Raw genomic sequence first — 13,058 nt, forward strand, 5'->3', positions numbered from 1 at the left:
AACTTTTATGCTTTGGTAGGTAGAAATAAAATGTTGCTTCATATGCACTCAAGGAAACAAAATCAATTGTCACTAAGGTTACATGTAGCCTATGATGAACACCAAGTTTAGTGTGAATAAAGACACTCTATGATAGCATCCTGAGATATTAACATTATTTGAGTCTATTTGAGTGATTTAATTCATTAATTTTGCAGCATATAGTCACAACCTAAGTTTGGTGTTCACATAAGCTACACAAATATTAAATTTCAAGACAAGTGATTTAGTTCCTTTAAGCATGAGGCAGCAACATTAACTGATTGCTTTCATTAAAAGTAAAGTCAGATTTGTCTTCATGAATTTTTGTTTTTATTTTAAAAGAAGAGTTGATGTTTTGTTTTATCTTGTAGGAAAAAAAACAAAAAGAAAATGTGATGGCTAAAAGAAGGAACGGACAGCACACATAAGGAATCAAAAGGAGGAGTCACATGCCTTGGAGTTTTGTGCCTTGGGAAGAGCACATTTACATGCATTTTCCAGAAGGTTTACAACCCCAATGCTATGACCAAATCCTTATCTTCATCCCACCCCCTCATATGAGCCATCCATCCTCATAATACTCACTCAATCCTCACCTTCCAGATCAACATAGCCGAACCACCAACCCTTTTGTCTTGCTCCAATAACTCATTCCCTTGCTTTAAATTAACAAGCAGCCTCGCTTTTGCTCACATACCTTTGCTGTATTCACACATTTGCTCTATTCATCACCAACTCCTCTGCCCAAAAATCGAACACACTTTTTCATACACCTCAAGTCACTTTTCTTCTCAAGCCTTGCTCTGTCCAAGATCCTCTTCTCAATCCTACATTATCACTTCAAATCGTGTTCATACACCTCACTCTTCCAACCCCATCCAATGGCCTCACCAAGTTCCAAAAGAAGAAAAAGGAAGCACCTGGCTGAACTACCCACTTATGATAAAAAAAAGATTCAAATCTCAATTCCATGAACTCCAATATCATGGGTGGATGGAGAGTAAGGAAGTCATTCCCGAAACAGGATTTAAATTGAAGGAAGATGAATATCCTATAATGAGAGAAGTGATAGAAAAGAGAAGATGTGAGTTCTTGTGTGATCCAGAGACAGACATAAGTGCAACCCTTGTAAGGGAGTTCTATGCAAATACAGTCAGAGAAAACAAAACCAGTCCTCCCTACAAGAGTTATGTGAGAGGGGTAGAAGTAGACTTCAGCCCAGCAACAATCATGAGGGTTCTACAAATAAGAGCAATACCATTCAGAGAGCCCAGTTTTGAAAAAAGAATGAAGGGCGAAAATGACCCTGATGAGATAGTAAATGATATATGTCTGGATGGCAAAGATTGGGTGAGAGACTCAAATAATAATCCATGCCACTTGAAAAGGGTTGATCTCTCACCTGAAGGCAAGGGGTTGTATGAAATAGTGAGAAAATCAATTTTTCCCACTGCAAACACTTCAGAAATTACAATCAAGAGAGCGATCATGATACACTGCATAATCAAAGGGGGAGAAATAAATGTGACACAGCTTATCGCAGACAGCATTCAAGAGATAGCAGAAGACAGTAGCAAATCAACCAGACTCAGCCACCCAAGCACCATATTGCATTTGTGCAACAGAGCAGGAGTGCTTTTTAAAGACCAAGATACAAACTGGGTGAAAGAAGGCAAGCCTATTACTAAGTTGAGGATGGACAATGTCAGTAGCACTCAGGGTGAGAGAAGACCTCAGAGAAGAAGAAGGGAAACACAAATAGAAGAAAGACAAGCTTCTAGTACAATTGATCTGAGCCAAATTCAAGGTACTATTGAAAAACTGTTTCATCAATATATGAGGGGTCAGGAGCAGCAACAAGAGCAATATATGAAGGCTCAGGAGTAGCAACAAGAGCAATACATGAAAATGATGGAGTAGCAAGAGAGTTTCCAGCTAAGGATGATGGATCAGTAAAAGACTTTCAAGGAAGACTACTAGATCAGCACAGGGAACAATCTAATCAATTCCAAAAGTCTTTCAACAAAATATCTCAATGACAATATAAGCTTGAAGGGTATTTGGACAACTTGTTGCACTGGAAGAACATATATCACACAGCTGGAGAGGCCAGACACTTGGACAGAGTAGAATATGATGTGGATACCCAAGCCAAGCTTGACTACCTCATTTCTAGTATGCCTGTATTAAATAGAGAGATTACACCATATCTACAGATCAAGCCACTGGAGGGACAACTAGCAAGAGCAAGAAGAAATGAGGAAAGAATGAGACAAAGCTTGAAAGATGCTGGCCTGTGGTCATATTAGAAGATAAGAGAGAAAAATAATGAATGGACTTTCAATATACAAGCCCAAAAGAGAAGAAGGATGAAAGGAGATCAGGAGGTGGTTAAATGTGGGCCAAATAAAGATGTTGGGCCTAATATTCTGGCAGATCAAATATAAGTTTTGAAAAAAAATGAGAACAATCACAGGATAGATAAGAGGGTTGAAATAAATACAAAAAATCTAGGAGGTTGGCTGAAACAATATATATCAGAAGAGGTGGAAGTTAATAGCTATAAAGAAGAGGACTAGAATTTTGGCCATGATAAAAGAGTAGGAATGGAAAATATAGGCCAGAAACTAAAATTATCATTGACATCAAAGAAGAAAGAGAAATATGAGATTGATGACAGGGAAAGAATAAATGAAAACAGAAAAATATTGAAGCTGGGAGTGGAAAAGAGAAAAGTAAAGTGCTGGTAAAAAAATACAAGGTAAGGAAAATGCCTTAAGAAAGCAAAAGAAAATCATAGGAGGGAATGCTTACTATATAGAACTCATGAGTGATGAAGATGAAGATGATGGAAGAAGGGAACCTGCTGTTTGGGAAATACAATTAGCGAAGAAGATGGAATTGGAACTGAATCTAAAGAGAAAAAGAGAGAATAATGAGATGCAGTTGCTTGCTAATGAGGAATGGAAGAATGAACAATAGAACATAAAGGACAAAGCTACAAAGAAAATGAAGAACAACAGTAATGCATTGGACATAGGAGAGTATGATTTATCTCTTTATGGTTTTGACCAATTTAGGGGTTCACAAATGGCTGAGGAGGCGTGCCTCAACAGGCCCCACCCTCAGGCCTCAGCCATGAGTATCATTAGCTAAAATTGTCGTGGCTTTCCCGACAATATCTGAATTATATGATCTATGTAAAAAAGTAAAGCCGCTTATAGTGTTCCTCATAGAAACTAGGGCTAGACAAGAAAAAATATTTAGGATAAAAAGAAAATCTCATTTTGATAATAGGTTTTGTATAGAACTCTGAGACCTGTCCGACAAGCTATGTTTGATGTGGAAATCTAATGCTAATAATAATGTTTACCGTGTGATAGTTATATTAAGGCTAGTATTAACATTAACAATTGACAGGTTTGGCAAGGCATCTTTGTTTATGGAAATCTAATTTTCAAAAAGAGAAGGAAACTTTGGCAGGAGCTTATTGTAAGTAATATAAATCAAGAAGAGCCTCAGGTTTATTTGGGTGACTTTAATGATATTTTAAATCAAGATGAAAATGTGGGCATTTATCCTCAGCGGAAGGTTTATTTGGAAACTTTTAAAAAGTTTGTTGATGATAATGGACTTATGGATATTGATCTTAAGATTAAGAGCAACAAATTTACATGATTTAGTAATCTAAGAAATAACTTTATTACTGGGAAAAAGTTGGATATGGTTTTAGTAAATTGGAAATGGGAAAAAATATATCAGAATGCTATTTTGGAAGCCTCACTAGCTGCAAGTTCATATCATTCCGCTTTAATTTTGGAAACAAAGCTATTAGTTTGGATAAAAAAGGAATTTAGGTTCGAGGACTTTTGGGCAGATCACGAGGAGTGTAAAGAGGTTATCAAATGAAGTTGGCAAATGGATGGGGAAAATAGAAGTCATTGGAATCAATTTATAAGAAAAAGGAACTGATGCAAGACAGAGTTGACAAAATGGAGCAGGAGGAAGTTTAAGAGAGTAGATAGAGAAATTGAAAAAAAGAAGATAAAGCTACAAATTATTCAGAAATATGATATGAATGAGAGAGATCAGAAAAGAGAGTATAAGTTGAGAAGACAAATCACAGAGTTGTGGAAGCAAGAAAAGAAGTAAAAGGGGCAAAGATCAAGCTAAAATAGTTAAAATAGAGAGATACGAATATTGCCTTCTTACGTGAGACAACTGTTGTTTTGATTTCCAAAGTTGACCAATGGTGCACGAAATTGTGATCACACTTTTCACAACTCTGCACAACTAACCAGCAAGTGCACTGGATCGTCCAAGTAATACCTTACATGAGTAAGGGTCGATCCCACAGAGATTGTCGGCTTGAAGCAAGTTATGGTCATCTTGTAAAGGCCTTCAACCTTTACTAAGACATCCTCTACAAGTCCATAAGCCTATTTCATTGATTTGTCTACCATCTCTAGTGAGATTCTTACAGCTTGTACCTCAAAGATCTCTAGTTTTTCCATCATAGAGAGTGGCATGAGGTTTATTCCTGATCTCAGGTCACACAGAGCCTTCTTAAAGGTCATGGTGCCTATGGTATAAGGTATTAAGAACTTTTCGGGATCCGGTTTCTTCTGAGATAATTTCAGTTGAACTAAAGCATTCAGTTCATGGATGAGCAATGGAGGTTCATCCTCCCAAGTCTCATTACCAAATAGCTTGGTATTCAGCTTCATGATTGCTCCTAGATATTGAGCAACTTGCTCTTCAACAATATCTTCATCCTCATCAGAGGAAGAATACTCATCAAAGCTCATGAATGGCAATAGTAAGTTCAGTGGAATCTCTATGGTCTCTGTATGAGCCTCAGATTCCTTTGGTTCCTCAATAGGGAACTCCTTAGTGGTTAGTGGACGTCCATTGAGGTCTTCTTCACTGGAAATCACTGCCTCTTCCTCCTCTATAGGTTTGGCCATTTTGGGTATATTGATGGCCTTGTACTCTCTCTTTGGATTCTCTTCTGTATTGCTTGGGAGAGTACTAGGAGGGACATCAGTAACTCTTTTACTCAGCTGACCCACTTGTGCCTCCAAATTTCTAATGGAGGACCTTGTTTCAGTCAAGAAACTGAGAGTGGTCTTAGATAGATCAGAGACAATGGTTGCTAAGTCAGAGAGGCTCTGCTTAGAATTCTCTGTCTGTTGCTCAGAAGATGATGGAAAAGGCTTGCTATTGCCAAACCTATTTCTTCCACCACTATTATTATTGAAGCCTTGTTGAGACTTCTGTTGATCCTTCCATGAGAAATTATGATGATTCCTCCATGAAGGATTGTAAGTGTTTCCATAGGATTCTCCCATGTAATTCACCTCTTCCATTCCAGGATTCTCAGGGTCATAAGCTTCTCCTTCAGAGGAAGCTTCTTTAGTATTGTCGGATGTAGCTTGCATTCCAGTCAGATTTTGAGAAATCATATTGACTTGCTGAGTCAATATTTTATTCTGAGCCAATATGGTATTCAGAGTATCAATCTCAAGAACTCCTTTCTTCTGAGTCATCCCATTAATCACAAGATTTCTTTCAGAAGTGTACATGAACTGGTTATTTGCAACCATTTCAATGAGTTCCTGGGCTTCTGCAGGGGTTTTCCTCAGATGAAGAGATCCACCAGCAGAGTGGTCCAATGACATCTTGGACAATTCAGACAGACCATCATAGAATATACATAAGATGCTCCATTCTGAAAGCATGTCAGAAGGACACCTTCTGATCAATTGCTTGTATCTTTCCCAAGCTTCATAGAGGGATTCACCTTCCTTCTGTATGAAGGTTTGGACTTCCACTCTAAGCTTGCTCATCTTTTGAGGTGGAAAGAATTTGGCCAAGAAAGCATTGACCAACTTTTCCCAAGAGTTTAGGCTTTCTTTAGGTTGTGAGTCCAACTATATCCTAGCTTTGTCTCTTACAGCAAAGGGGAAAAGTATAAGTCGGTAGACCTCAGGATTGACCCCATTGGTCTTAACAGTGTCACAGATTTGCAAGAATTTAGCTAAGAATTGATGAGGATCTTCCAATGGAAGTCTATGAAACTTGCAATTCTGCTGCATTAGAGAAACTAGTTGAGGCTTAAGCTCAAAGTTGTTTGCTCCAATTGCAGCAATTGAGATGCTTCTTCCATAGAAGTCTGAAGTTGGTGCAGTAAAGTCACCAAGCATCTTCCTTGCATCTCCACCATTGTTGTTAGGTTCCGCTGCCATGTCTTCTTCTTTTTTCAAAAATTTCTATAAGGTCCTCTCTAGAGTGTTGTGCTTTAGCTTCTCTTAGCTTCCTCTTCAGAGTCCTTTCAGGTTCAGGATCAGCTTCAACAAGAATGTTCTTATCCTTGTTCCTGCTCATATGAAAAAGAAGAGAACAAAGAGAGAAGAGGAATCCTCTATGTCACCGTATAGAGATTCCTTTATGTGAATAGAAGAATGGAAGGATAGAAGAATGAGGTAGAGAGAGAATAAGAGGAATTCAAACACAGAGAGAGGGAGAGGGTTCGAATTATGAGTAGAAGAGAAGTGTTAGTAAATAAATAAAATAAATAGAAAGAGATGAGAGAAGGGGTATTCGAATATTAATTAAAAGAAAAGAAAAATATTTTTGTTTTTATTTTAATTATAAGTTAGAATTCGAAATTTAAGAAAAGAAATAAAATAAAATTAGAATTTAAAACAATTAGTTAATTAAAAAGAATTTTGAAAAAGGTGATTAATTGTTTTCAAAATTAATGAGAGAAAGAAGTAGTTAGGTGGTTTTGAAAAAGATAAGAAATAGTAAACTTTTTAAATTAAAACAAACAAATCAAGTAGTTAATTGAAAAAGATTTGAAAATAATTTTTGAAAAGATAAGAGGTTAGAAAAAGATTTTGAAATTAAATTTTGAAAAAGATATGATTGAAATTTATTTTGAAAAAGATTTGAAAAAGAAATTTAAAAAGATTTGATTTTGAAAATTAAAGTTGATGACTTGACTAACAAGAAACTAAAAGATATGATTCTAGAATTTAAAGATTGAACCTTTGTTAACAGGAAAGTAACAAACTTAAAATTTTTTAATCAAAACATTAAATGTTAGCAATATTTTTGAAGATATGAAATAAAAATAAGAAAAAGATTTTGAAAAATTTATTTTGAAGAATTTTCGAAAATATTAAGAATAAAAATGAAAAAGATTTTGAAAAATTTTAAGATAGAATTCAAAAATATTAAGGAGAGAAGTGGAAAAGATTTAATTTTTGAAAAAGATTTGAAAAGATAGATTTTTTTTAATTTGAAATTTAACAAGAAACAACTAAATTTTAAAAATTTTTTACTAACTCAACCCAAAATTTTGAAATTTATTAGTAAGATAAGGGAAAGATATTATTTTTGATTTTTTTTGAATTAATGAAGAAAGAGAAAAACAACAAAATGAAATAAAACATAAAAATTTAAGATCAAAACAAATAATACATGCAAGAATACTTTGAATGTCAAGATGAACACAAAGAACACTTTGAAGATTATGATGAACATCAAGAACATAATTTTGAAAATTTTTAAGAAAAGAAAGACATACAAGACACCAAACTTAGAAATTTTTAATGTTTAGACACTATGAATTCGAAAATGCATATGAAAAACAAGAAAAGACACAAAACAAGAAAATTAAAGATCAAACAAGGAAAATCATCAAGAACAACTTGAATATCAATGAAGAACACAATGTATATATTTTCGAAAATTAAAGAAAAATTAAAACATGCAATTGACACCAAACTTAAAATTTGACACTAAACTCAAACAAGAAACACAAAATTTTTTGGTTTTTATGGTTTTATTAAATTTTTTGTATATTTTTCAAAATTATTTTGGAAAAAGAAAATAAAGAAATTCAAAATTTTTAATAAGAATTCCAAGATTCCTGTAATGTTAGTCTAAAGCTCTAGTCCAAAAGATTAGACATGGCCAAATAGCCAGCCAAGCTTTAGCACAGAATTATAATTGAGAATCCAAAGGCTCATGCAATGTTATTCTAAAGCTTCGGTCCAGAAGAATTAGACATGGCCAAATGGCCAGCCAAGCTTTAGCATAACAAATACAGACATGTCCCTTCTCCAATGGAAAGTGAAAACCTCGGTCCAAAAGACTAGACATGGCTTAATAGCCAGCCAGGTTTCAACATATCTGATGAAGCTCTAGAATTCATTCTTAAAAATTTTGAAGAACACATTTTTTTTGTTGTTTTTTTTCGAAATTAAAAATAAAAAGCTTAAACATAAAATAAAATTACCCAATCTAAGCAACAAGATGAACCGTCAGTTGTCCAAACTCGAACAATCCCGGCAACAGCACCAAAAACTTGGTGCACGAAATTGTGATCACACTTTTCACAACTCCGCACAACTAACCAGCAAGTGCACTGGGTCATCCAAGTAATACCTTACGTGAGTAAGGGTCGATCCCACGGAGATTGTCGGCTTGAAGCAAGCTATGGTCATCTTGTAAATCTTAGTCAGGCGGATTCAAATGGTTATGAGGTTTTGATAATTAAAAGATAAATAAAACATAAAATAAATTAAAGATACTTATCTGATTCATTAGTGGGAATTTCAGATAAGCGTTTGGAGATGCTTTATTGCTTCTGAACTTCTGTTTTCCTATTGTCTTCCTCCAATCATGCGTGCTCCCTTCCATGGCAAGCTGTAGGATCCTCTCGGATGAAAAATACCAGGTACGATCTCTGCACGGCTAATCAACTGTCAGATTTCTCGTCTCGGATGAAAAATACTAGGTACAGCTACCGCACGGCTAATCATCTGTCAGTTCTCACTAGCGTTGGAATAGGATCTCTCTATCCTTTTGCACACTGTCACTGCGCCCAACATTCGCAAGTTTGAAGCTCTTCACAGTCATCCCTTCCCAGATCCTACTCGGAATACCACAGACAAGGTTTAGACTTTCCGGATCTCAGGAATGCTGCCAATGGTTCTACCCTATACCACGAAGGTTCTAACCTCCAGACTCGGTCCGTGGATTAGAGACCCAAGAGAATATACTCCGGCTGTCGTCCAATGACTACGTTGAACATCATGTAGACCGCTTTGTGGTTGTCAGGCATGCGGATCTTGGCTAAGCGAGTAACGAAGATAGTGGGTGATTGTCACGGGTCATCCCTTCATTCTGACTTAACTGAATTAAGTACGAGAGTATATCTTGGAGAAGAAGTAAGCGTGAATTGAAAGAGAAACAATAGTACTTGCATTAATTCATGAAGAACAGCAGAGCTCTGCACCTTAATCTATGAGGTGTAGAAACTCCACCGTTGAAAATACATAAGAGAAAGAGGTCTAGTCATGGCCGAATGGCCAGCCTCCAAGTCCAAGGATGATAAAGTTCATCCAAAGATATCAATACAATAGTAAAAACTGCTATTTATACTAAACTAGTAACTAAGTGCAGATAGTGCAGAAATCCACTTCCAGGGCCCACTTGGTTTGTGCTTGAGCTGAGGATTGAAGCTTTCACGTGCATAGGCCATTCTTGGAGTTAAACGCCAGCTTGGGTGCCAGTTTGGGTGTTTAACTCCAGTTCAGGTGCTAGTTCTGGCGTTTTACTCCAGAAAAGGGTCTTTGGTGGGCGTTTAGACGCCAGTTTGGGCCATCAAATCTCGGCCAAAGTATGGACGATTATACATTGCTGGAAAGCACAAGATGTCTACTTTCCAACACAATTGAGAGCGTGCCAATTAGGCTTCTGTAGCTCTAGAAAATCCACCTCGAGTGCCGGAGGGTCAGAATCCAACAGCATCTGCAATCTTTTTTCAGCCTCTGAATCAGATTTTTGCTCAGGCCCCTCAATTTCAGCCAGAAAATACCTGAAATTACAGAAAAAATACACAAACTCATAGTAAAGTCCAGAAATGTGATTTTTGCATAAAAACTAATAAAAATATAATAAAAAGTAACTAAAACATACTAAAAACTATGTATAAACAATGCCAAAAAGGGTATAAATTATCCTCTCATCAACCAACTAGAATGTTTAAATTATCTTAGATCTATAAGTTGCAATTTTGTGTACAAGATTATATCCAGGGTCTTAGTAGAAAAGTTAAGAAAAGTGCTGGATAATATTATATCTCTGATTCAAAGCGCTTTTGTCGAATGTAGATTCATAGAGGATAATATAATAATAATACAAGAAGCTATTCACAAGTTAAATAAAAAAAAAGTTTAATTACTCTGTTGGTCTTTATAGTTTCGTGAAATTTTCAATTAGGTTCCTATACTTTTTTCTTTTTAATTGGGTCCCTGCACTAATTTTTTTTTCAATTAAGTCCCTCTTAGTAGTAATTGGCTTAATTTTATAGGGATCCAACTAAAAAAAAAGAATTGGTATAGGGACCAAAATAAAAGGAAAAAAAGTGTAGGGACCCAATTAAAAAAAATTTGGTGCAAAGGCTCAATTAAAAGGAAAAAAAGTATAGGGACCTAATTGAAAATTTCGTGAAACTATAGGGACCAACAGAGTAATTAAACCTAAAAAAAGGTAATGGGAGCATAGGCATAGCTATCAAATTTGACATGAATAATGCATATGATAGATTGGAATAGAATTTTTTAGAAAGTGTCTTGGAAGCTTTCGAATTTAGTAATGAGTGGGTGAAGTTGATGATGGGTTGTGTGGAAAGTGCTAATTATAGGTTCAAAATAAATGGAAAGCTTTCTAGCAAGATAAGTCCTCAAATAGGGCTTATCCAAGGAAATCCTCTATCATCCTATCTCGTTATTTTAGCTACTGAAAGTTTCACTATACTTATGAAAAAGCTGTGAGAGATTATCTAATTTCAGAAATTAGATTAGCTCCCACAACTCCGACCATAACTCATTTATTATTTGTTGATTATTGCATTATTTTTGCAGGAGCGAAAGAAGAAGAAATTTATCAGCTCATTCATATTACAAACAAATATACATAGGCTTCAGGACAGAGAATCAATTCTGAGAAGTCCGGATTGAATTTTGGAACCCAGTTACCTATTAAAAATAGGTTGAACATAGAAGAGATAACTGGCATGGCGTCTTGGGAGGATCCTGAAAGATATTTAGGGATGCCAGCGAGATGAAAAAGATAAAAAAAAATAAAGCATTTGGAGCAGGTGGGGGTTCTGATTGTTCTGGGCTAGATCAGTTCTCTAACCTCAGACCAGGCCCAAAAAAAAAATAAAGAATGAAAGGTGACACGCGTACAAACTAACAAAGAAGAAGACAATAATGGAAGGAGCGGTGAAGACAATAACGGAAGAGGCTTCTCTGATGAAGGGGAAGCGAGACGGTGGTGGAGGGATGTGTGATGGTTGGGTGCAAGGAAGAAGATGCATGGAAGTGGAACCACTGAACCTTGGGTTTTCTTAGGAGATTAGGCCATTAAAGTTACGTATTACCAAATTTTTCTCTGATTAATGAAGGAAACGACATCGTTCAAGCTTCAAATGTGAAAACTTGCCGAGTTCTGGTTCAACAATTTATAAAATAGGTGGTTATACTTATTGATTGATTGAATTGCTTTTTTGTCGGTTTACAGTTCGATCGGTCCGACCGGCTAATTTGAATCGGTTTTCAAAACCTAGAAAAAAGAGTTTAATTGTTTAGTATTTTTGTGTTTTTAAATACTATTAACACTATATCTAATTTAAATTTGAAGTATGAATAATGTTTTTTAAAAAATAATTAATTAAGAATGTATGTATTATATATGTATCTCTAAATGTCACATACATATACATATCAGATACACAAACAAGTCACTTAATATATCCATACTTCACAGGCAGATTCAACTTATGGGATTTAACATGCATATTATTCTTTGGAAGATGATGGGCATATGGTGTTTAAGGTGCCAAGTTATTTAGCTTTATTTCAATCAAGGCCTATTTTCCTCGAGACATACGAAGAATCTCATAACTATTTTTCTATATATGAAGACTTTGTTTTATAAACCCTATCACTATAGGTTGGCGATGAATTCTATACCCTATTACTTAGTTTACACTATCAAATGTATACATCTGACTTTGCTAACTTAATATAAAACTGTGAATAGTGTTCAATAATTAACCTCTGATCTCTCATCAGGTAATACAAACAAAGAGCTTTAAAGTTGGTGATTATTATTAGGGCAAATTCTACCCGGTATTAATTTGCTTAATTAAGATAATCTCTTGATGACAGCCGATCGGTTTATGTCTTATTAATTAAATTACATTGTCACTAACCAACAAATCAAGAATAGATCCAATAAAATTAACTTAAATTGGTTGAGTGATTAACTCACTTATTCGTTTAAATAAATATTAAAAATTTAAATTTTATTCCAACAGTCCATTGGCTAATAGCATGTAACTCTTAAATAGAATTTTGATCTATGATGAATTAATCTTTATTGTACTGGATTGTGAGATATCATAAAAAATAGAAAAAAAGATCTAATAACAACTCAATTAGGGACAATTAATGAGTGTTAATTAATAATGCTCTGTAACGTGGATGTCCCTTTTTTAGCGCACCCTTACAATCTCGGTCTCTCCTAGGGTGGCAGAAGAACAATAAAAGGAAAAGGGTTCAACAATAGTAATCATAAAGTATATATAACGGTTAATGACTAAATATATTCTATTATATAAAAATTGGATTTTTATATTTAATGATGGAGTTGACATAGCATACTTCGAAGAGTATTTTTCAATTTGATTATTTTAATGCATTCAATATAATTTATTACCAATTTGATTAGATATTTAAATATTAATATAATTTATTATAATATATATTACTTGATTAATTTTATTATATTAATTGTAATTTGTTATATTAGTTAAGTAGTTTATTCATTTATAAAGTGTGAAATAAATAAATAATTTGTTGTTATTCTAATTGAATTATTAAATTTAATTATACATTATATATGAATTAATAATAATTTATAAATCACTCTAATTTATAATATTTAATAAAATA

General features: G+C 34.6%; 1 non-coding gene across 1 annotated transcript; it reads left to right on the forward strand.

Moving 5' to 3' along the window:
• The first annotated feature begins 5,756 nt into the window (after positions 1-5,756).
• On the forward strand, positions 5,757-5,864 carry LOC148580431 (small nucleolar RNA R71). Its single transcript, XR_015896112.1, has one exon. It is a non-coding gene; the product is annotated as a small nucleolar RNA R71 (small nucleolar RNA).
• The last annotated feature ends 7,194 nt before the right edge of the window (positions 5,865-13,058 follow it).

The sequence above is a fragment of the Arachis ipaensis genome, chromosome B10, assembly GCF_059453495.1.
Source record: "Arachis ipaensis isolate K30076 ecotype BB chromosome B10, ASM5945349v1, whole genome shotgun sequence".
Taxonomy (NCBI): domain Eukaryota; kingdom Viridiplantae; phylum Streptophyta; class Magnoliopsida; order Fabales; family Fabaceae; genus Arachis; species Arachis ipaensis.